The 26058-nt window shown below is 42.0% G+C and overlaps 1 long non-coding RNA gene and 1 other non-coding gene across 2 annotated transcripts; one reads left to right on the top strand and one right to left on the bottom strand.

Annotated features, from left to right (window-relative positions):
* Positions 1-1239: 1239 nt before the first annotated feature.
* Positions 1240-23371, bottom strand: LOC132646774 (uncharacterized). The gene is made up of 3 exons (XR_009585019.1): positions 23319-23371; positions 14557-14613; positions 1240-1436 (listed from the first exon to the last, which is right to left on the bottom strand). It is a non-coding gene; the product is annotated as an uncharacterized LOC132646774 (long non-coding RNA).
* A 1277-nt stretch (positions 23372-24648) lies between these two features.
* Positions 24649-24720, top strand: Trnah-gug (transfer RNA histidin (anticodon GUG)). The gene has a single exon. It is a non-coding gene; the product is annotated as a tRNA-His (tRNA).
* Positions 24721-26058: the final 1338 nt, after the last annotated feature.

Genomic DNA, 26058 nt, shown 5'->3' with positions numbered 1-26058 from the left:
AAAATATTTTAGTTATTTTTATGTCAGGTTTGAGATTTTATGTCTGTGTTTTCCTGTTTTCAAGACAGGCGTATGAGTCTCTGCAGTAAGACCTAATCCTCTTTCAACGAGTGTTGACATCAACTGGTTGTAGCTGAATTAACATTTTAACTTTGTGAACAAGGCACATATGAAGAGGAATCAAAATTCAAGAAGTAAGAGAAGATACAGTGGCGGGTGCAGAATCTGCGTGTTTCTCTCGGCAACCAGTTCCTCTTCTCACAACCACCAGGCTTCAGCAGAAGTTTTACACTTGTAGAATGTACATGCTTGTACTCTTTTTTTTTTCTTTTTTTTTTTTTTTAATTTTTCATCAATTACACTTTATTCATTCTGCATCCCCCCATAAGCCCCTCCCTCCTCCCCTCCCAATCCCACCCTCCCTCCTCCCTCTGCTTGCATGCCACTCCCCAAGTCCACTAATAGGGGAGGTTCTCCTCTCCTTTCTGATCTTAGTCTGTCAGTTCACATCAAAAGTGGCTGTATTGTCCTCTACTGTGGCCTGGTAAGGCTGCTCCCCCCCCCCGCTCTTTATTGGCCTTTTGAAAGTTAGTTCTCTTTGTGTTTCCTGTTCTCTTTCCACATGTCTTTGGCATGGACATCTTTGCGTAGGCCTTTTCCCAATAATGGGCATTCAGATCACTCCCCATCTTTTGATTTGGCAAACAGTTATGCAATTAACAATGATGCCATTGTCATTTCTCACATGAGCAAGAGCATCTGTAGGATGAATCCTCCAGAATGGGATGTCTGGAGCAGAATATGCTTTTGAGTAATTTTGATTGGTGAAGCCGAAATGGCCTTCATTGAACTTGTATACCATGAGAAGTGCATGAGTTTGTCAATGCAATATGTTCTTAGACTCTTGGGCTTCTACAGCTTAATTGGGGGAGGGGTCAACATTACCTCACTCTAATTTTAGTTTGCATCTGAGTATTCCAAGCAAGACTGAGCATCCCTCCATCTAGCAGAATGTCTTGACCTTTGAACTCTTGTTCTTATTGCATTTTTACCTTATAATAGGTTGTTAATGAAAGACTTAATTGGTCTTTTAAGGGCATTTATAGAAGTTCTTGAGATATTTAAAATATTAATCATGTCTATATGTGCATTGAAAACATTTTTTGAGTTTGTAATTTATCTTCATGTTTGATTTCTTTTTGAAAGACTATTTTACATTTTTTTAAAATCTTGTGTGTGTCCGTGCGTGCGCGCACGCGTGCATGACTGGGCCCAGCATGGCAGCCATGCAGAGGTCAGAGCACAGTCTGTGGAGGCTGGTCCTCTCCTTCCACATCGTCCAGGCCAGGGATCAGGTTTGCAGGCTTGGTTGCAGGTGATTTACCCATAGGCTGTCTCTCCTTGTCTGTCTTAAACTTCATTTTGTTTTCATGTACCTATAAATATGAATATGTAGGATGTTTGTAAACATGAATGCTTACTTTTATTTTTGTGTTTTTAAACTTTTTATGGTAATTATAACTTTTTGTGAAAAGGTTTATTTTAAGTGGTTGAATTTATGCTTTTGAATTCTGTTACAGTTTAAAAACTCTTTTCTATGAACACGGTTGAGCCAATGATCTTGTATGGTAGAGCATTTTTCGGGTGTATGCCCAGGAATGGTGTAGCTGGGTCTTGAGGTATGCATATTCCTGGTTTTCTAAGAAAGCACCAGATTGATTTACAAACTGTTTGTACAAGTTTGCACTCTCACCAGCAATGGAGGAGGGCTCCCCTTTCTCCACATCCTCGCCAGCATGTGCCGATACTGGAGTTTTTGATCTTAGCCATTTGGATGGGTGTAAGGTGGAATCTCAGAGCCATTTTGATTTTCCTTTACTTGATGACTTAGCATAATAGCCAGAAACTGGAAATAACCTAGATGTCCCTCAACTGAAGAATGGATAAAGAAACTGTGGTACATCTACACAATGGAATGGTAACTCAGCCATTAAATACAAGGAAATCGTGAAATTTTCAGGCAAATGGATGGAACTAGAAAAGATCATCCTGAGTGAAGTAATACAGACTCAGAAAGACACACATGGTATCTACTCACTTATAAGATGATTTTAGTCATATAGCACAGGACAGACATACTACAATGCACAGACCCCAAGAAGATAAGTCTGATGGGCATCTTAGACTTCATGTCTGCCCACTAGTTGGGGGAGTGGGGGATATCTCTGACATGGATCACTTCCCCCTGATGGGACTTCCCTACAAGGCCTCACGGGAGGAAGACAAAGAAAGACGAACTCAGTCCTCATGTGAATACATAAGCTGAAGTGTCTGGGTAGGGGGCCCCTATTCTGAGAAATAAGGGAGAGGGGACAAGGGAAGGGATGGGGCTGGGAGGAGAGAAGGAAGAGGTCTATTACTGAGATGTAAATTGAATTAATTAAAAAATAAAAAGTCTTTTCTAATTCAAGATTACAAAAAAAAATCATTACATCCATAATGTAGCAACATTCTATCATCGGTGTTCTACGGTTTTTAATCCATAGAAATGATCACATGGTTAGATCTAGCATCCTTACAGGTAAACTTGGTATTTATTCAGCTGCAAGATGTGAAGTCAAGTCCAATGTAATGATTTGCAAAAGGGGCTTAGAGAGAGGAGTCAGTGGCTAAGAGCACTCGCTGCTTTTGTGGATGACCTGGATTCGGTTCCCAACACCAACATGGCAATTCACAACAAGCTGTGACTCCAGTTCTGGAGGATCTGACACCCTGTGGCCGTCAGAGGCAACCGCACACATACTGTGCACATGCATCCGCTCCGGCTCGTGACAGGTAAACATTTTGTGGGTGCCCGGCTGATTGATTCTGCTCCTTCTGCTCACTACTTTGCCCACTCCGATCCTGCCCTTGTAACGGCTTCTGATTTTCAAAGTTCTCCACTCTTCTGCTTGACCATTCCACCTGTTGTTCTTTCTTTCTTCCTATCTGTCCTTACCCTTTCTTTCCATCTCTTGTTCTATGCTAGGAATAAAAGCCAACGGCTTGCACATTCTGGACAGGAACTCCATCACCGAGCCCCTACCATACACACACACACACACACACACACACACACCAGACACACAAACACACACACACACCACTTTTATAAAGGCACATTTTCTAAGCTAGTCTGTTCACTGCTTAGAAGATCTTTTTGTCCTGAGTGTCTTCTACCATTTGACGAATCAGCCTCATGTATCCTCCCCATTTGCTCCTATCCCTGAATGTCTCTAATCTACACATTGTCTTTGCCTTCATCTCTCTTTAGAAATCTGCCATTTCCTCCCCTGCGAACAAAAGGCCTTGTTGACAAACCCTTGAGGAATCGTGTCCACCCAGCCAGATCCTCAGGGGAATCTCTTATCAGCCTGTCATCACGACATTCCATGTATCTCCCCCTTCCATGAAATCACAGCTTCATTCTCCATAGTAAACACTGAATAATTCATGACTTTTATTACTCCACACATATTTAACCTGAGTGACTTAGGCTTCAAAAGTAGATAATTAAACATTTAATTACATCACATTAAGCCCCAGATCTTTGTGGTTGACATCATGATGCACACAGGTTTGTATTCTTCTGGACCTGGGTATACGTTGAATTCTTGTCTGCGTCATGCATTTGTATCTACTGATAGGTCCATCCTCAAATGTGTGCTGTAGGCCTGAGAATCATCAGACATTTATACCAAACAAAGCTACATTAACTATCAATAACTAAGGGTTTCTTGTAACACGTGTCCATTCTCACTCAGCTCTGTCTGTGTGTCACTATCTCACTTCAGGACCCGTTACCTTCCTGGAGAGAGGATCAGTCCTGTCTAGACATGCTGGGCTCAGGGTACAGGGAGAACAGAACTAACACTCTTACCCTTGGTGGATTACCTACATGTAAGATCAACAACACAATCTCAGAGATCCAGTGTTCCACAAATTCTTGTTATCATGATTTCCCACGTGACACGTCAGAGGTGAGCTCAGCTACACATTATTATGACGCCAGATTCCATGGGTTAGGTGATACCTTCTTACAGATGGCGACCCATGCCCTGATATTTGCAACCTGGCTGCAGCTGTCTCATAGAAGTCTTGACACAGATATGTATATATAGGCTATGTATTTGCACAGTGTGTATAACACATGGTATATATCTTCTTTGATCTGAAAACAACACTGTTTTCAAAAGAAGTAATTATACATCCAGGGAATGGTTTAATCCCTTCAGGTGGGAATGCACCTTTATCCCAGGCATGTAATTATTAGAGAATTTCCAGGCTGCTGAGATGATATTACTCTCGATTATTTACTGAGAAATAAATGAGTAAACTCATAATGGCGCTGGGGTCTTGGTCCTGCCTTCTTAACGGATGCTTTAGAAGACAGCTTCTGTAATTCCGTCTCCCTACCATATGTCTCTGTTGACATTAAAGCGCTTAGTTCCAAATGAGTTGGCTTCATTCAAGCATCTTAATTCAAGAGTGGATGATTAGATCTCAAGCTAAAAACCTATTAGGATGGAAGTACTTGTATTTTTGAAAGGTATTAAGAAGCTACCCGAGTGTGGCTGGCGATAAGTCTTCCCAGCTCATAGTAGGCTGACGAAAAGAATCTCATTTGATCCTCAAATGAATGTCAGGCTAGCTCCTGGTTCAAATTAAGCGCAGATCAAGAAACTTACCCAGGGTTTGTTACACAACCCACACACTAAGCAGACTCAAGTTTTACCCCTTGCTAGCACTCATTTTAATGTTCCTGTCTCCAAGCAGGTGATGTCTGAGGGGGAGCAATTATCTTTTACATGTGAAAAGAAACAATAGCCTCAAGATTCTAAAATGAGAGCAGGAGCGCACCTCCATAGGACCCATACCATGGACATCACTTGGAGGGATGATGGCAGGCTTGTGGGATGACCTCAGGGTCTCTCAAGAAACCCTATGATGCAAAGCAATCCATATGAGTAGAAACGGACAAAGCACATCACACGCATTTCCAACCCCTCTGGGAAAGCTTGGGCTGCTGTGAGTAAAACCCAGTGCTAGAATTTTTTTTTCTGCTTTTATTTAACCACATGTGTGGTCCTAACTAATAGGATTCGCTCCCTTCTCCTCCCCTCTTCTGGTTAATTTGCTTTAGTCCCGGTGTAATCCTGTCATCGGCAGTGCGCAGGGATCTTCATACGGGGAATGTGAAAATCATTTGATAACCATCTGCCTAATGTTTTGGCAGATATTTGTTTAGCTAACAGGACGACCGCCACGTTGGGATGCCTCATCAGGACTAGGCATGTCTACTAGGGAATGGGGAAGAATATAAAGTTGCAGGATTGAGAGTTCCTAATTACATTTTGACAGGTGACCTGACAAGCTCTAACTATACGACTCAGGAAGAAAGAAAGACAAGATTAATCTATCATTATATGATTTCAAAGGCACCTGTTAGTTTTGTCCCCTGCCTCCTCCCTCCTGCCCTTGCCCCCTCCTCTTCCATTTCTTCCTCGATTGTTTCTCTACCTCCTCCTCACCTTCTTTTACTATCTCCATCCTTTTTCATTTCTACATGAAAATATTATGGAGACAATGACCCTGAAAGGATGGGTTTTGATTAAAGTGCCTTGAGATTTTTAGCAGTAAAACCTCCATCTGTATAATCTCTGGCTGTTTTTCTTCTGGTTCTCAGCATTCCTGACAGCTACTTTATTGCTCCTTGGAAATATTGTTAACTAAGAATGAAGAAGAAGGAAAAGGAAGAATGTTTTCTACGAACTGGAATGAGCCAGGAATAGTGGCACAGACCTATAACTCTAGCTCCGGGGAAGGCATAGGCAGAGACTCCACACGAGTGTGAGGTCAGCCTGATCTAGGACGATGTTTTGTCCTTTAACTTAAATGAAGCTTTAAACCAACCTTGAATCAGCCCAAGCTGTTCCAGTTGTCCAGACTCACTCTAGAACAGAGGTTCTCAACGTGTGGGTTGCGACCCCTTCAGGGGTTGAATGACCCTTTCACAGAGGTAGCATATCAGATATCCTGCATATCATTTATTTACATTACAATCATAACAGTAGCAAAATTATGAAGTAGCAACAAAAATAATTTTATGGTTAGGAACTGTATGAAAGGGTCACAGCACTAAAGGTTGAAAACCACTGATATGGAATGTTGTGATTCTGTTATGGCTGGTATTTGGAGACTGGCTGTATATCTAATTAGAATTAAAAACTGCAGTTAATTTATTTTAGTCTGACATGGTTTTGCGTTGTTTTTAATGACTTACCTTTTCCATATACATATGTTTAAAATCTTTATCTTTCAGCGGTATATACTAACTTGGCTAAGTCACCACTGAAGCTGGGCAAGAACATATAAGGGACCAATACACTTGCTATTTTTGTATAAGATAAAATACTTGATGATAAAATTTAAAAGAAGAAAGAAATTATTATAGTATGCCATATATACAAAGATGTAATAAATAATTTAATAAGCAATTACCTATCCACTAGCCGGCTAAAGATTTAAAACACATCAAGGTATCTAAAAAAAAACAAACAAACAAAAAAAAAAGACAAAACAAAACAGCTTTATACTCTTTTTTTTGGCCTCAATTATCTAGCTGTGTTTGTGGGGTCCCACTGGGAGAGTAGCTGCTGGTGTCAACTCATTAAAATGAGTAACACCTCACATGTTCCCTCCAGCTGGCCAGACCGGACCTGGCTTCAGGCTTCACTGCGTTGCCATGGAGCTAACTAAGGCTTGAGAATCGAAAACACCTGGGCTAAAATCCCTGCCTTAAACACAGTCGTGCCACTAGCAGTAAGGCGCCAAATCCCACGTCCTCATCTATAAAAACCTGATTAGTGACATCAACCTTGAAAATGCAGTTGAAGCATTACAAACGGTGTCTGTAAATTGCAGAGCCATCACCCCCCAAAAGAAAACTGTTTCAACTGAGGTTTTAATACATACCACCGAGAAAAGACCCAATGGCCAGTTGATGAAACAAAGCCCAGTTTGCCGCTTGCTTAAGGAAAGAGAATCGTCTCCTGTAAGATGTCTGAGGGGCATTGAGGACTCGGAGGACAAGGTCAGGACAGATGTAAGGCTGGAGGGAGGGGGTCTGAGCTCAGGTGTATCTTTAGATTGGAACTGGGGGAAGTTTACTATGTTATAAAGATTGAGTAGACACAGAAGGGGCAGAGTTTCAAAGTAAAGAGTAAAGTACGTTTCAAAGTAAAAGGCAACAGCTCTGTATCCATCAGTTATCCCAAGAAGGGATAGTGGATGGGAAAACAATGAATGAATTTGAGGGAAAAATTTTTTTTAATTAAAATAAAATTGTGTCGTTTCTTTCTCCCCTTTCCTTTCTGCAGTCCCTCCCGATTACCCTTCCTGCTTCCTCTCAAAATCATTACTTTTCCTTTAGCTGTTATTGCTGTATAAATAGAAATGCCTAAATATATAAATATTGGTGTGTGTGTGTGATTTTCAGAGCTGACCACTTGGTACTGGATAACTAATGATGGTGCTCATCTCTGGGGAGGACTATTGCTCAAGAGCGCAGCGTTCCTTAGGTGCATTCCAGTAGTTCTTTGGGTAATGATGGGTCCTGTGACTTTTCACTCTCCATGCCAGCATTTCTGTTGGTGTTGGTCATGTTCCGGTCCTGTTTAGGCAGCCATGTTGTTGAGGTATTGGAGCTGAAGCTTCCCCTTCACTCCTAGAAGACACAATATCACAGCAGATCTCTGTCCTCTGGCTCTTACAGTCTTTTTGCCTCTTCTTCAGAGATGTTATCTGAGCCTTAAGTGCAGGAGTTGTGTTGGAGGTATAGCACCTAGGGTTGTGCACAATGAGGGGAGTTCTTGAAACAACCAATACTCTACTTTTCAGCTTTAGTTTCCTGGGCAGGAGTATCATAGCAAAGTCAAGGTCAGCCTTATTCATGTAAACGTAACAGAGATAAACTGCGTGGCTAGACAGGTTTTAGTCTCAAAAGGTGGGCTTTACAAAACACTTATTTATTTTCTTAACTTTCATTTTCCAGCTCCAGTATGAACTAGGATTATGTAGAGATGCGTTTTCATCAGAGTTAACATGCTTCATTATCATCTTTATCTCTCACGTTCTCTATACTTTTTACCTTCTCACATGGCCATTTGACAACATCTTTATAAATACCATTGCTGTCGCTTGGAAGATTTCAGTCTTGACACCCATGTTTCGGATCGACTAAAGCAGAACGCCCAGAGTGAGGCACGTAGGTCTAAGCTATCCCAGGAATTCCCATGTGTATATAGCATTGAAAAGCACTGCTTGAGGCAGAGCTAGAGCAGAGCTTTTTCATAAAGCCATGGCGGAGGAAGAATAAGACTGTGGGTAGGCCTTGATAGTGACTTCTAACTGCTGAAAGCTACAGGGACTTTCAAAAGCTGCTGAACTTGCTACAAATATTAACAATGACCCAAGTGTTATACGCAAACATCTGCCCTTGAAACTCTGGACTGAAGTCCATCAAATTTCTCAGGGACTTGAAGTTTCATGGTAGCCACCTTTTATTATGTAGTCAAACAATTTCCTCTTCTTTACTGGATTGCCAATTCAGCTTTAGCACTGACCCTAACAGGAAGCAGCTTTCTTTCTATAATTTGCACACATGTCTCTTCCTTACTTCTGGGATCATAACCAACTTTCCTGGATGTTGGGGCAGTTCCACAAGCCTAAGACCTTGAAGTAGAATATTAGATCACAGACACTGATGGGCTGAGAAGGTCTTTGGCCACCTCATCTGTTTATAGTTGACCACATCTCCCTACTTTCATGCTTCCACTCTGCCTCCTTACCTTTCCTCTAGAGAGAATGAAGTTCTTTCCATGTCTCTCGTAAAGCATTCCATTCATTTCCATCTGAATCCCCACACACAGCTTTAAGATTTTCTTTCAGACTCATAAAGACCTTTGAGAATTAATCATCTTTCAGAAAGCTCCTTCACATCTGGACTAGGTCCTACAAGATAACGAAAGCACAGCTTGAGGTCAGGGATGGAGATAACTCCAGAAGATATTTTATTATATGGGATTGTCTTAGCTATTCTGGGTTTTTGTTTTTTTTTATATGAATTTGAGAATTGTTCTTTCAAGATCTGTAAAGAATTGTGTTGGAATTCTTTTGGTAGGATGGCCATTTTTACTATGTTAATCCTACCAATCCATAAGCATGCAAGATCTTTCTATCTTCTGATATTGTCTTCAATTTCTTTCTTCAGAGACTTAGGTTTTTTTCATACCAGTCTTTTACTTGCTTGGTTAGAGTTACACCAAGATATTTTATGTTTTTTGTGGCTGTTGTGAAGGGTGTTTCCCTAATTTCTTTCTCAGCTCGTTTTTCATTTGTATACAGGAAGGTTACTGATTTTTTTTTTTTTTTGAGTTAATTTTGTATCAGTCACTTTGCTGAAAATGTTTATCAGCTGTAGAAGTTTCCTGGTAGAATTTTTTGGGTCACTCATGTATACTATCATATCATCTGAGAATAGTGATACTTTGACTTCTTCCTTTCCGATTTGTATCCTTTTAGTTGTCTTATTGCTCTAGCTAGAACTTCAAGTACTATGTTGAATAGTTACTATGCAGCTATGAAAAACAAGGAAATCATGAAATTTGCAGGCAAATGGATGGAACTAGAAAAGATCATGCTGAATGAGGTAACCCAGAAGCAGAAAGACATGCAAGGTATGTACTCATGTATTAAGCAGATATTAGCCATATAATGCAGGGTAACCATACTAAAATCCACAGACCTAAAGAAGCTAAATAACGAGGACTCTAGGGAGGATGCTTAATTATCAGTCAGAAGGGCAAATAGGATAGACCCCAGAAGCAGTGGAAGATAGGAAACGGGACAGGAGCCTATCATAAATGTCGTCTGAAAGACTCCACCTAGCAGGGGATCGAAGTAGATGCTGAGACTCACAGCCAAACTTTGGGCAGAGCACAGGGAGTCTTATGGAAGAAGGGGGGAAGAATGAAGAACCCAGAGGGGACAAGAGCTCTACAAGGAGACTAGCAAAGCCAACAAATCAGCTCAGGGAGGCCTGCAGAGGCTGATGCACCAGCCAAGGACCATGCCTGGAGAAGAACCAGACCCCCTGCTCGATGTAGCCCATAGGAAGCTCAGTCTCCATATGGGTTCCCTAGTAAGGGGACCAGGGACTGTCTCTGACATAGACTCTGTTGCCTGCTCTTTGATCACTTCCCTCCAGCAGGATGGCCACAGAGGAAGAGGACCCAGGCAGTCCTAATGAGACTTGATAGGCTAGAGTCAGATGGTAGGGGAGGAGGACCTCCCCTGTTAGTGGACTAGGGGGGATGGGGAGGAAGAGGGAGGGTGGGACCAGGAGGAGATGAAGAAGGGAGCTACAATTGGGATAAAAGGTGAATAAATTCTAATTTTTTTAATTAAAAAAGTTGAAGACAGTGAAAGTATTGGAGAAAGTGTTACTGATACTCATGAAAATACCAATCTTTTCTTCCTGATCTCTTTTTGTGAGTAATTAAATCAGTTCAGGCATTAATTAACATATTTTTAGTTTCTTGGTTCAGTTAGTTTTACCCCTTTATCTCACCATGGTAAGTACTGAAAGGCACATACTAAATGATGAAATTTATTCCGGAAAGAATCAGCATAGTTGAGGCCATAAGACAGACATATGTCACATGACTGAGTTATAATACAGGAAAGGAATTGTGTCCAAAGAACTCGGTCTCCAAGCATGGTTTAGCACAGACATCGGTCTGCTGTGGTTCTTGTTTCCAGAGAGTGTGATATTTGAAAAAAAAAAAATCAGGTTTCTTCACTCCAATTTATTCCCATTTATGTGTATACTTGTGGTGTGTGTGTGTGTGTGTGTGTGTGTGTGTGTGTGTGTATTTCTTGACTAGATTTTCTCCAGATTCACTGTTCAGAAGGTGAGAACAGCATTTGTTACATAACTGACTACTTCCCCTTCCTGGATGAGCCTTCCTTCTGCACACACTTAGAACTCAAATCTAAAATGGTATATGAAAAGCCCCATCTTAAACCCATGGATGAGAGTGTTAGCCCACAAAGTGAGGCAACTGTTCTATCAGATGAATGTCAACTCCCACTTTTACAAATTCCATGGTATTGGGAATATTTTTAAAAACCTCAGATGACACCAAAGTGAGGAGGCCAAAAGCCTACGTGTCAAAGAGTTGTACAAATGGCTTAATGTGAACTAGGAATAATCTTGTCATTTCTCCTTATTCCCGTCCTCAACCAAGGGCAGTAAAGAAAATTTACAGTGTTTAACCTTGATGCTGAGGAAAGGTAAGAAAACTATAAATTACCGCTGAGAACTTGTGTCTCCAGTTATCTCAGATTTACTGCCTGAATCCACATTCCCTGAGTAGCTTGAAAAAGCTCGAGCCAAGAATTTAATCGAGAGTGACCTCTGGAATAGTTGTGCCACCTGATGATTGGTGCAAACAAATGCATACCCTTCGTAAAGAACATATCTCTCTGTCAGACCCTAAATAATCCTCATAAGTAAGATTCCAAGAATATCAAGCATCCAACAATGAAAATCAACTAAACACACCAGGAAGTAAGTCACAATGAGCAGTAACTTAAGTACAGCAGAAACAGGCTCATAAGGACCGCAGATCATGGCAGGTTCAGACAGAATGCTTTTTAAGGTACGCATAATATATTTCAAGAAATAGATCATGGGCTTGAAAACATGTGGAAGAAATAATGAATGATGAAATAGCAGAGCATATTTTTAGAGAACTGAATTGAATTTCTGCAAATGCTGTATAACATTCCTTAGCGCGTGCACTTGCATGTGTGTGCACACACACACACATGAACACACACACTCTCTGCCTTACTTAGGTATAATTATAGCGTCTTGATTCTGCTACACACACAGGCAGGCATTCTAATCAGTTAGAGATGTGAGCTAAGGTACTTTCAGATGGAATTCCATTTCATTTGAAGTTACAGGCTCTCAAAGATTTGCTTTAAAATTCTCTTAAGAAACTTTTGTTGAAAGTATGTAGTTTAAATAAACTGTAATTAATATAAAAAATAAAAATTTAATTAAAAAGTATGTAGCTTTTAAAAGATGAAGTGACAATTATTAATATTGCATAATTGACATTTGACAATATTCTTCTATTTACTCTTGTTTATGCATGATTTTTATGTAATCATAAGTTTATTTGGGGGCAGAAAGTGTATTTGCCTAGATACCTTTGCCAAAGCTATTGAACTGTTTATCAAAGCAAATCTTTAAAATATAATTTAAAAATACATAATTATCTTAAGTATTTTCATATCATTTGACTGTACATGTGATATACATACAAATTTTCACTGGCTAACACAAACTATAACTGGATGTTATATAGGATGAGATGAAATGGGTAGGCTTAGTAGAAGAAGAGATCTATTAAAAAATATCCGGGAAGCAGCACAGGAAAACAAAACAATAGTGATCACTGATGGAAATGGAGATGTGGTGGGCTTCCTTAGACTGGAAAGCAGGTTTCCAGAGTCCCAGAAGGACAGAAGAGGGACAATTAAGCACAGACAGAATCTGAAGGGCTAATGACTGAAAACTTCCAGAACTGAAGAAATATACCAATTCCACACAGGCACTGTGGTCTGAGTGTGCCTGCATTCATAAGTAGACACAAACACACACTTTCTCTCTCACACTATAATAAACAACAAAAATTAAACGTTAAGTAAGTAAGAGACTTCATTAATTTCAAATAGTCTAATTAAGATAAAATTCAGTCTGGCACAATACAGTAAAACTAAAAACAGGAGGAAAATATAGCCCATAAACCAAACAACCAAAACCACGAGGAAGAAATAGCCTTACAAAGAGCTGGGCAGCCAAGCCCCACTCCTCAGCAGAGTAACTATTTGAGAGCACTTTTCTTTGTTTGTTTTTCATTATGTGGGTATGTGTGTCTAGGTGCGTTCATGTGTCCATGAGCACAGTTGCCTTCAGAGGCCAGAAGAGGGAGCAAGCTCTCCCCAGGTTGGAGTTACAGGCAATTGTGAGCTGCCTGGCATGGGTGCTGGGAACCACACTTGAGTCCTCTGCAAAAGCAGTGTTCCTAATACTGAGCGATCTCTCTGCCCTGAGAGCAGCTTTCTTAGCAAGAGAGCTGGACGAGAGCCAGACAGTTCCAGAATGCTGAAGGCCTGGAAAACGTACTTGGAAAAGGAAGACAGAATCTCCACATTTCCAGACTACATGAAACTTGTTAGTTTGCTGCAAGCAAAGCCTCTAATGGTAGTTCTGAAAAAATTATCTTTAGACATCAAGAAAGTGCTACAAATCAAGCTTTGGAGATGTGATAGAAATGGAATGAAACAGAAATAAGTACTGAACTACACACAGGTCAGGCCAACCTCATTCGGGAATGCAAGAAAACGCACACATATTTTCAGAAAGCTAAACGAGCAGAGCTCTTAAAGAGCAACACTAATAGCCAAGTTGGTTTTACTTTAGGGACACACAGTTGACATTTGAAAACCAATGCCTGAATTAACAGATAAAAAGGAAAATAATCACATGATTATCTCAAGAATTCCAAGAAGAGTTGTAAACAGCAATCTCTATTTCATCATTTAAATTCTAAAAAAGTCAAATTTTCTTGTGCCAAAAATTTGCCAATCTCTCTATGAAAATTTGGAGTGGAATGTTTGACAGATAAAAATGTTGAGTATTCCTTTAAGATCATTCATCATCATCCTGTGTGTTCACATGCATGATGTGGTGCAGGGGTAGTGTTTGTATCACACTCTATGCTCCGAGGTCAGAGAACAGCTCTATGCTGTCAGTTCTCTCTCTCTACCCTTTTGTAGATTCTAGGGATTGGCTCGGTTCAGCTGGTTCTGGAAAGAGCCTTTACCCACCACTACTTTTCCAGAGGGAACATTCCTTTTAAATTATCAAAAGACGAGAATGTCTGCTATTCTTATTTTAATCTAGATTGCCCTAATCATCTTAGCTAGGATAACAAAGAAAAAAAACAGAAAAACAAAGATCAAATTGTCATTTTAAGTGCCATTGTTTATAGATGATACAAAGCATAGAAACAGAAAAAAATCTCAAAATATAAATGAGTTGATTAATAGAATTGTTGAGAGGGTTTGGCAACACTGTCAGATTTAAACTACTGGAAAAGAAATGAGCTTCAGAGCTGGATATGGTGGCACATGCTTTTAATCCAGCGTTTGGTAGGCAGAGACAGGTGGCTCTGTATGAATTCCAGGACAGAGAGGGCTATGTAGAGAGCCCCTACTTCCAGACAAACAAACAACCCAATGAACATACATACATACATACGTACATACATACACACATACACATTACAATTCTATATGCCAGTGTTTGAGTTAGCTTCCTATTGCTGTGATAAAACACTGTGGCCAAAACCAAGTTGATAAGAAAAAGATTTGGCTTACACATTACAAACATGGTCCAGCATGAAGGGAACTCGGGGCAGGACCTGGAGGTTGGAGCTGAAACAGAGACCACAGAGAGACACTGCTTACTCGGTTGCCCCCATAGCGTGTTCCTTGAAGCTTCCTCAGCCTGCTTTCTAATACCAACCCAGACCACCCGCCCAGGGGGGACAACCCGCACAGATGTTGGGAAACCCTCCTGCTAAGGTCGAAATCTGGCATTACCTGACTGGATTCCCTTTTTGTCAGTTGGGGTTCCCTCTTCTTTGCCTTATCTGGAGTGCCCAAATCCCCACATCCTCTATGTGAGGAATGTCATGTGGCCCTTAGGGAAATTACAGGTCCAGCTCATTTTCTCCAGGTAGAACCTGTTCAGCAGCCTCCCTGTAAATGAGGCATCTCAGTACTCTAAGCCCTTAGCCAATGAGATTTGCCTACCCTGGCTTTCCCCCAAAGTCCTATTTAACCCTTCTTCACCCCAAAGAAAATTGATCTTCCTCCAGCAGCTGATCCAGAGGTCATTCTGTCATGCTCATGGACATCCAAGCCTGCACCTCCCACCAGCCCCTCCCTCTGTTCCCTTTATCCTCAGGGACAGGGGACTAATGGCCAAGATCCCAGGGGGTGGAGGGACAGGGAGAGCCGCAGACTGTGAGTTGGAGACTCTCACATAAATCACCAATCAAGAAAATGCCTCTTACAGATTTTTCTGCAGGCCAGTATGTGACGACATTTCCTCAATTGAGATTCCCTCTTCTCAGATATGTCCAGCGTCTGTGTTACGTTGACAAAGCCAACCAGCACAACCAAATTCGTGGGGCAGAAAAGCACCATAAAACACTAAGACCTAACAAACCTAACAAACCTCAGCTACTCATGACAACACACACAAACTCACTAACATAACTATGAGAATAAGAGGCAAGCTGCAAGCTAGTGTATGTTTTATTGTTCCATGTATTTAGAGTTTGTAAGCAAGTACAGTTAATTCATTTACAGCTGAGGAATATATACGTGGGGGATAATGGCAATAAAGAAGCAAGAGTATCAGTTACTTCCGAGAGAAGGCAGAGTGGGCAGGAAAGGCTTGTGGTCTGCAATGTTCCCTTTTAATTTTTTAAAATTTATTCTTTCATATATTATATCCTGACCTCAGTTTCCCTTCCCTCCTGTCTTCCCAGTTCCCCCGACAGTGTTCTCTTTCAATTTGGCTGCACCTATACTCACTTAAAATTATTAGAAATGTGCATATATCTCCATATTCTTTGGACATATTTCATAGTTCTTAAGAGGTCAAAGAGAAAATGGGAGTGAAGGTCAAGGAGCAAATGGGTTTCCAGCACTTGGCAATGTTAAGAAAATGGGTGTCTTACAGCTAAGGCTGCCCCTCACAGTCTCCGTCTCTTAGCGTCTGCTGTCTGATTGTGCTATCGAGGTTTTCTCTAGCATGAGAGTAAGTATGCCTATTTGGAGTTCTCCTCCATTCCTAGAGCTTCATCAGTTATCATTATGGTTATGGCTTCCAGATCTCTACTTTCCTTGCTCCTTGACACCTGTGCCCATTGGTTGGTTTCTTCTAGATGCTGCCAAGCGAAAGACCCATTGTTATGTGAAACCTTAGGCCTCATTGGATGATCTGCGTGGAGCTTAGTAAATACTCTCCCTGAATCTGCACTGACCGTCCCTTGAGTTCATCTGCGGCACTTGTTTGGCTATTATTGATACTGTGCACCTTGCCAATATCTAAGTCTACCTCAAACCTCTCATATTAATTACAGTTCTGGATAGCAAACCGCCCACTTGAAATCTCAATTCTCTCATGAAAACTCTGCCCTCATGTTTACCTTTTCGAATACCTTTGCAAATGTGGAAGATGAGTTCAACGGTAAAGCTAGAGAGAAAAGTTAACAAATTGAGCCTCGGTGGTTGGAAGGTGAAGATCAAAAGGGGTTCTGAACAGATCTTATAGAACTGGTGCAGGTTGGAGTAACCAGCAGCTGTTCCAGACCCTCATTCAAAGAGGAGCACTCGGGGGCTCTTTCTTGCATTTGAGTTATGCATCTAAGCTGCTGCATTTATGCAGTTACGGTGGCCCTCGGCAAGCACTGCATGGCTGTATGTAGCCTGTCATTCTTCAAATGCCGTTTCCTTTGTTTGGGGCTCAAACTATCCTCACTGTGACCTCCTATGGGAGGTATTACCCACAACTGCTCTTACAAGGTAGGGGTCTCTAAAAGCCTTCAGAGATTGAGGTGCCTGTGTGGTAAGGCACAAAAAGTCAACGGGGACAAAGTTACGAAAAGTCACATGTGGGCTCAGTTTGTCCATACTGCTGTGGCAGAGTGTGTGTGTGTGTGTGTGTGTGTGGAGGCAGGGATGAAGAGTTTGTGCAAAATGCACTGTGTATGTATGTTTAACCAAGTCCAGGAGGGCAGGGTGTGGTAACCGTGGCTTAAATCTTGCCACTTGCTAAATCTCCCCAAGGGCCCGGTGAGCTAGTCTCCTTAGATTAAGCCTCTCAAGAAGCTTTCTCTAGTAGTAATAGAGTTCACTGCCTTGTTAGATGTCAGGGGGCGTGGAAGCGGGAGACCAAATCGGAAGGAATGTTCAACCGGGAATTAATCATTTAAAAGGTCAGAACTTAAAGTGTGGGTTTTGGTATCGATGGAGCCCACACTGATTGAACTCTAAAATCACGGCGTAAGGTTTTACTGTAAGCAAATTCACCATAAAGAGGTTTCACTATGCAAATAACGGGTAAAGAAATGCAATCTCCATCCTGAGTTTTAAAAATACAATTAAAATTGGTGCAGGCTGGCTGAGCCTTGCCAAACCCTGCTTTAAATAACAGTTTGGAGAATCGCAAACTTCAATTACTTTTGGCAGTGTCTTGGCTTTCCATGAGGCACTATAGGTTATTAAATGCGTAGCTACTTAGTTTGCTAATGAATAGTTTATACTATGTTCAATTAGGCTAGTTTCCTCTGTTTTTTTTTTCTTTTCTTTCTTTCTTTTTTTTTTTTTTTCAATCACCCAAAGAATTGGTGATAAGAGAAAGGTGTCAGAGTCTACAGTTTTCATCCAAGATATATCTTTTTGACCCCAGGGTTTTGAGGAAAGAAGTCTGCCTTTTTTTTAACAATCTTTTTTTTTCCCCTTTGCCATTTTATTTTTATTTTTTATTTTTATTAATTACAGTCTATTCACTTTGTATCCCCCCTGTAGCTCCTTCTCTCCTTCCCTCCCAACCCCACTCTCCCTCCCTCTTCTCCACCCATGTTCCTCCCCAAGTCCACTGATAAGGAAGGTCCTCCTCCCCTTCCTTCTGATCTTAGTCTATCAGGTCTCATCAGGAGTGGCTGCATTCTCTTTCTCTGTGGCTTTGTAACTCTGCTCCCCCTTCAGGGGGAGGTGATCAAAGAGCAGGCCAATCAGTTCATGTCAGAGACAGTCCTTGTTCTCATTACTATGGAGCCCACTTGGACACTGAACTGCCATGGGCTATATCTGTGCAGGGGTTCTAGATTATCTCCATGAATAGTCCTTGTTTGGAGTATCAGTCTTAGAAAGAACCCCTGTGCCCAGGTTTTCTGGTTCTATTGCTCTCCTTGCAGAGCTCCTTAATATTTACTTTCTACATTAATAATGGCTATGATGATAATAAAGGTGAGATAATTACAGTTGTGTACTGTAGGTGACACTGTTCAAATCCTTCTATTAATTATTTCACGTTTTTCTCTTAACATCCTCATATAGTAGATAAGGAGCTGTTTTTTGCATTTATTTATTTATTTACTTTTGCTCTTTTTAAAGCCAGGGAAGCAAAGGAGGTTAAATGGCTTTCCCAGAGCATAAACTTCATCATGAAAAAAAGAAAACACAACATGAATAAGCAGGATGCGAGGTGTCACTTTGTTCAAGGTGTTCATTGCATCTCATTGTTAACTTCCTGGTTCCTCTCTCTGGTGCATGTGGCTAAAAAAAATGAGATCAAGGCAAGCTATACTTCCTTCTGGGTATTTCTGATGGCCAAGTTATCAAGGTCTGACCTGTTAGCTAGCTTGTTCAGATTTAAATATTTTTATTCCGTGTGTGTGTGTGTGTGTGTGTGTGTGTGTGTATTCCATAGAACACATGTAGAGGACAGAGAAAAACTTGTGGAAATTAGTTTTATCCTTTACAATGTGGGTTCCAAGTCATCAGCTTGACAGCGAGTGTCCCTACCTATTGAGTCATCTTAACTGGCTTTTGTTGGGATTCTAACTCCACCTTAATTAGGAGAGATTTTGGCCCTGAAGAATTTGATATTCACTGGGAATAGTGCTGCACATCTTTAGTTTCAGAATTTGGGAGGCAGAGGTAGGTGGATCTTTGAGTTCAAGGCCAGCCTGGTCTACAGGGCATTCCAAGACAACTAGGGCTACACAGTGAAGCCTTGTCTCAACAAACAAACAAAACAAAACAAAATTTGATATGCATAGAAAAGCTCAAAACTGACCAAGTACTCTACCAACTTAATAAATATATACTTATGGAGCATTCTTCAGAAATGAACGGCATTAAAATAACCAGTAACAAAGCATTTAATCATCAGTCAAGGAAAACTTTTTTTGCATTTTTTGATACAGGGTCTTGTCACATAAACTAGACCTCAAATTTGCTGTGTAGGCAAGGCTGGCCTTGACCTCGTGACCCCCCCTGCCTTGCTGTCCTAAGCGCTGGTGTTAACTCATGTGCTGCCACATCCAGCCAAAAGCTCTTACGTATTATCAGCTTGCCCTGAAATGACCACACTTTGGATTCCAAAACATACCCAGACACAGCTCACTCCTGAAGCTCCTGGAGATCGGTGGCTGGGGTCCGCCAGCACTTCAGTGAAGAGTGTAGGAGGCGGGGGAGTAACATGGTGTCAGCCCTCCCAAAGGCCACACATGACCCACTGCCCTCAACCCCATCCACCTGGGGCCAGGAGCTTCCTACACGTGACTGCACAGTCATTTTAAGAGCAATCTTGTTAAGAAAAAAGATCTAGACAAAGAACTGGCCCAGGTGGTGAGCCTCTCACCTCTGTCGGTATCACAGAGGGCTTGACAGACAACCCCTAGATCTCACCTACCTACCTCTCCTCTCCAACCCTCCCTTTACCCCAAAGCACCACTTCCTGCTTCAGGCACCTATTTCTTGGCTGAACCGGCTCGGACATTGGCTTTTTTAGGGCCCAGTGGCGACAAATCAGTTTGAACCTGGTACAAGTGGCCCCTGTCTTGGGAGCCTTCTGGATTCTTCAGCTCTACTTTTGCCTCCTGCTCTAGCCACGGTTTCCAGTTGGGTTCCTCTGATCCTGGAATTCCCAGGCCTTGCAATACTCTTTGCTGTGAAGAGTGGACAGACCCTTCCGCACAGCCACTGATCATAATGAAAAGAGACCAGTAGGTAAACCTCAAGCCACTGTGGGCCTTGCCCTGTGCCTGTTCTTTCCGCCTCTTCTCATGCTGGCCCAGGACTCAGAGCAGCTGGCTTTCACATCTGATCCACTGTTCTAAAGTCTACTGTGAACCAGACAGTTTTCAGCATATTGTACATTTAGTTCATCTTCACAGCAGCCCTATAAAGTAGATATTATTTCCCCTCTTGTATGAAAGAAACAAACACAGAAAGGCCAAATAATCTATCCAAGGCTTTAGCCTTAGCATAGATTATGTTCAATGGTGAATAGCCTGAATAAGGTCTTAGGTTCAATCCCCAGCAGACCAGAAAACATAATCATAATAAACAATAAAAGAGAAGTAGTTGCCTAGTGAATCTGTCAAGAGATAAATCCAGGCTGCTAACAGGCCCCTTTTTTCCATCACTTCTCTTTCTGCAAGCCTCAGGTCTTAATGTGATGAAAAGAAACTTGCTATCCATCCTGAGGGGTTCCTCTCCCACCCAGTGGGCACTTTTCCTGCATGCGGAGCCCGATTCTCTGCTGCCGGAGGCCTTCAGCTGTTTGGGTCACTCCCTGTTGTCTCTCACTCTCATTAATGGATCAGCCCCTTCGGAAGGCTTCCAGAGGCCTGGACTGCCAGTCGTAAGGTTAGGCTGTATGTTTCAGAGTGTTAGGTGGAGGAGGAATTCTATGAGAGAGCTTTGCATCTGGAGTTTTATAAAGGTGCCTTCAGGCAAAAAAAATTGAAATGAAACCACCAACCACCAACCCCCCACCGCCAACCCACAGTTCCAGCTTTCCCCACAGCAAGATTTCTGACTTGGTTAAATAGAATTCATTAATAAGCAGAGGGAAAATCACTCCAGGCAGTTTACTCTCAAAAACGTAAGCTGTTAAAACATTTTGTGGTTACAAGCGTTCTGAAAATCATGCATTTTCTCCAGTGTTTTGTGATTTCCCAGTCAGCGATCTTCCAGTGCAGATAGGGAGCCTCAAAGATATGTTCAAATCTGAGTCAGTCGGCACTTCCGATCTGTTTGTGATGGAGACTCGTGGTGAAGTTTGAAACTCAAAGCCACCATGTGTTTGGGCTTTTCCTGGTTCCAGTTGCTTTATTTTTCCTTCTGAAAATACGTCTTATTCTCTGAGTCATGTGCTGTGTACATGAAATCCTTGGTCCCCTTATAGGTACCAGATTGTCTAATTTTAATTGCTCCCTCCCTCCCTCCTTCTTTCTTTCTCTCCCCCCTGCCCCCTGTGCCTCTGTCTTTTTCTTTCTCCCTCTCTTCTCATGTACACACACACACACACACACACACACACAGCTTCCTAGGATGGAGGTGGTGTTCTAGAAAGTGCCCAAGAAGAGACAGGACCCTGGGAGGAGGGGACCGTGGAGCCTTCTTTGTAGGGGGGTTCCCAACCTGTCTTTGTCTGAAAACTGGGCAGGCAGCCAGCCTCAGCCCAATGGATTGGCGTGCTTGGCCTCCAGCCCAGTGAGGGATCTGACTGTCATTTCCCCACCCCCAGTGAGGCAGGAGGCAAACTGAAAAAAAAAAAGGGATGAGGGAGGAGAAAACAGAGCTGAGTCTGGGAAAAGAGGGAGGAGGAGTGACAGAGGAGACAGGGCTCAGCTGGGAGGTGGGGACCCGCGCAGTCCCTGGCCCCTTGTCAGCCCCCTTTCCTGTGCTAGAATCCATTATGAACAACCAGGAGGTAACAGCTCCATCAGAGAGACACCACGGCAGTCAAGCGGCAAGGCTGTTACTCTAACAATGAGACCCTAGTAAGCATCAATCTTCCTCTTAAAGGCTTGAGAAGGGAAGTCAACAGTTAGTGTCTTCGGGAGAGAAATCCGTCATTTAGCGCCTCTCACAAATGAGAGATGCTGGTCCTCTTGGAACCCGCTGCCATTCAGGCCTGCAAACAATTTTTATCCACAATGTGTGTATGCATCTGGTCTTACATTAGTGTTCTTTCTTACAAAATAAGACTGTATTAAACACTTACTAACGATAAAGAAACTCTTCCCCACACTCAGCTTAAGCCACTCTTCCAAATAACCAATCCTAAATGCTTAAAATATGTTCCCAAGGGCAGGAGACTAAAGCTACAAGCATCAAAAAGCCAGCTAACTGGCTAAAAGACAGCTTCTGTGACCTTCAGGAGAAACAGACTGTAATGGTGGTGACCATTCCTCTTTAAATGGTTTTTTTTTTCCTGCAAATAGTTTATATTGCATTATTGTCCATAAACGTATGTAAGTTAACTTGTGGCATGTCAGAGATGCAACATATGTTAGAAGAAATCTTGCTCAATAACTCTTACTTTCATGAGGAAAGATCAGTGAGCAGGCCAAGGTCAAAAGAAAAGAACGAGCGGAGAATGTGCTAGAATACAGGAACAGCAAATGGGCCCCCTTCTCTCATCATACCTTCTCTGCCTTCATCAGTTGAGCGGTTTGCTTCTCGGATGTAGCTAAATGGAGAGTTTGTTCCTGGGTCGTTGAATTAAGACAGCAAAAGGCAAACGTTCATGCAGCCCATTGAACAGGACACTGCACTGACAGATGCAGTGGAAAGGAATTGGAAACATCATTTCCAGATGGACTGTGCCGCAGAAACCCAACAAAACATGAGCCTACCACGTCGTGGTAACCTTCTCTCGGCCACCTTGCTCTTACGTTACACTCTTTTCGATAGAATTCCATTTGGGGAAGTCTTAAAGAGGTGACGTGTAATGAAAGCTAAGATTTTGATGCTTAACTTTGGCTGTTGGAAATGGGGTCTGGATGATGTCAGATATAGCTCATGGGTCCAAGAAGATAGCAGAAAGGAGATGAACTCCTTTCCCATTGCAAAACAGTCAGCACAGCCTGGACAATATGGTCTCCAACAACTTCCAAATACCCGATGGCTGCTTAATGATTATTACATACTGTATTCAAAACCCATATTTCTCAATCCAAGAGTTTGACCCCTAGGGCAAGAATGCATGGTTCAGCTGCTCCAAAGAGCTTTTGCTTGCTTATTTTAGGATTTCTAGAGATCTTCTTTCATTTGTCAAGCAATGAGCAACGTTCAATGGGCAGTCAGCTCCCGAGAACACATGTTCCCTGGGCCTGGGACCCTGAGTGAGGAGACACATCAGGACCCTGTGATGCCCAAGCAGAAAGGAAATCTTATTTTGGGCATTGCTGCATAGTATATCCTAGACAGAGAGATGTATGAAGTGGCTTTCAGCAGCTAATGAGATGTGTTTATTTAAACTATAGCAGCTAACATTTCTACAGTGCTTACCCGGTGAGAGTCCTATTTTAAATACTGACACGTACCTGCCCATCTGTTCTCCGGGTAGTCCTGTGGGGTAGATGCCATTATGATCCCTAAGTAGAAAAGCACAGAGGTTTAAAAATGGCCTATCCCTCCCCAGTTTATAGTTGACAAACCACAATTCAAACAGAATCTTATTTCATAATTTGTATTATAGAGTCCTTTTCATAAAAGTAGTATTTTAGTTAGTAACTGGCGATAGTAAAAACAAAACGCAGCCAACTAAAGCTGATCTACCAAAGAGTGAGCTTAGAAAATGGTTATTTCCTTTTGAGAAGACATTTGTTTGGTCCCTTCTGCACCTGGTGGCCTGCTGGATTCATCCACTTTTTGCCTTGCTTCTTACACACACCATGAAGGGCTCAGGAAACTGAGGAAGACTGTTCTATGGCACCATGGAAAGAAGGAATATCTATGAAAAAAGAAGATAGAGGGGCTGTGGGTCAAGAGAGAAGAGAGTGAACTTTTGTATTCTAATTCTACCTCTAGAGTCACTCTTCATCCAGAAACCCGGAAGCTCCTAGCTAATCAGCACACTGATATGGCATCATCATCCACCTGCTAGTCCGGCCTGCTGTGCCCAGGTTTCCAAGGCTTAAAAGTGATAACAAAATAAGGACCCCTTCTGGTGTAGCTTTCTCCTAAGATTCCCAGCCTTTCAAATAGTAATGTTTACAAAACAACAACAAAAACATATTAAATTTCCCCTGGAAATGTATGGCGCCTGTATCATACTCTTTCCCATGTCTGATGGTTTGCTGGTGCTAAGGCACTTTTGGATTGTGCCTTTTACACCCATGAATGGGGGAAAGTTAGCTTCGGGGATCAGCAGGTTTGGAGGAAGCCTTTCCTCTTTGGGGATATGTTCTGTTTCTGTGATAGGAAAAAGTCTCTCAAATCCTCTGAATCCCGGGACATTTCTGTCTCTGCCATGTTTTTAAAGTGGTGCTACCTAAGCAGGTGTAAGTAAGACAAACAGCAGAAAGGACACAGAGACTCCACTTGATGTCACCCAGAGCAGCATGGGGTGGGCAATGCGTGGCCTCTGCCACATAAAACAGTAGAGAGCATGAATCAGCCCGCCAGCTTCTGCCTGCCTTGTCGCCTCGATTAACATCCTAGGCAGTGGATCCAGTTTCTCCTCTCCCAGGACAGCTTTCCCAGTGAGTGGAGAAGGCGGAGCTCCTTCCATGCTGGCTTTCATTGATGCACAGCTCTTCTCTGGCAACATGGGGAAAATACATGCTTAGGCAATAGATGGCAGTGTTTCCACAAATTTTAATATTGCAGAGGCTTTGAAGGGAGGCTTGGTGCTCAGCTCGACAGTAGCTCGCCGTGATCGTATAGTGGTTAGTACTCTGCGTTGTGGCCGCAGCAACCTCGGTTCGAATCCGAGTCACGGCAGGAATGAGGAGGCTTTTGGAAGAAAAAAAAAAGGTGTGGCCATGTGTTGTCTAGCATCCAAGCCACATTTTGCAAGCAGGCAGAATAATGAACATCAATAAAAACAGGAACCAGCACAAATACTTTAAACTCTATGAAGATGACATGTATGCAGCCGCTTTATTAAAGCACCAATCTTGCTGCGAGTGTGTTGTATGGGGATTTTTTTTTAATTTGCATTGACGGATAATATGATAAAACTGGAGTGTAGTGGGCATGTAATTATTATTAATTACAACTGCTTAAGCTGTGCTTTGAGCGGACTCGTCAAGTCTGCTTGCTTTTGAGTCTTGCCAGGGCTGTACAGTAATAACAGCCCTGAATTATTTGGAAAGATGTCAGCAGGAGATGTGGAAATCCTGTTTAACCAGGCATGAATTGTTGTTAGGAGGGTTTTTTTTTTTTTTTTTTTTTTCAGGATGACAGAGAGAAAATGAACTGTCCCTTATCAGTAATTGCAGGAAACATTTTGTTTCTATGATATGAACTGGCTGTAATTTAACTTTCCTGCATCATTGGATAATGTAAGAAGCCAGTTGTTGCTTAGAATGAAAATCTCTGAAGTGGGCATTTGGGTCTGATAAAGGGCATGTTAAAAGCAGACAATAGGGCTCAGGCCATAAATAATGTCCATATATGGCGTAACTTTTTTAATGTCATTTTCCAAAAGACTGGGGTTTGTATTGTAAGTGGCTAAATGTTGAATTGACGCTGGTAACACGGGTTTAATGGGCTTTTCTCCAGGACTTAAGACCATGAACAATCCAGCCTGAAAATGTCAACAGTAAGTGTGTTATAATGAGGTTTTACTGCTCTCCAATTGCAGCAGTCACGTTTTAAATAAGGGACCCCTAGAATATTCTACATTAATGCCCTGGTGCCTGACTCCTCCATGACTTAGCAATAGTGTGTTGAGTTTATGGGATACTGAAAATTGTTCAAATAAAAATATACAGAGTTGATCAAATTCTTTCAGAGCCAGTGAGTTCTTGCAAATAATATTGCAGAAGAACCAGAAGAAGTACCATTCCTCCCTTTTCAAAGCCAGCAGTCACTCCTTCATTATGAACCCTAAATACGTTGGTCTCAGAGCACCGTGCTATGGAAGCAGTAAAATGTGTTCATTGTCTCCTCCAGACTCAACTTTCATGACCATTTCTCACTCTGGAATTTCTTCTAACTGCTGACTTCACACCCTTCCTTCCTCTCCGTCTGTCCCCACATGCCTGTCCTTTTTTCCAAAGGCCCTGGCCTAGCCTTTACCTCAGATCCGCACACCTTGTCTTACCGCCAGCACTA

This window comes from Meriones unguiculatus, chromosome 12 (assembly GCF_030254825.1).
Source record: "Meriones unguiculatus strain TT.TT164.6M chromosome 12, Bangor_MerUng_6.1, whole genome shotgun sequence".
NCBI lineage: Eukaryota > Metazoa > Chordata > Mammalia > Rodentia > Muridae > Meriones > Meriones unguiculatus.
The sequence above is the reverse complement of the archived record's forward strand: the minus strand, read 5'-3'. Positions and strand labels throughout refer to the sequence as shown.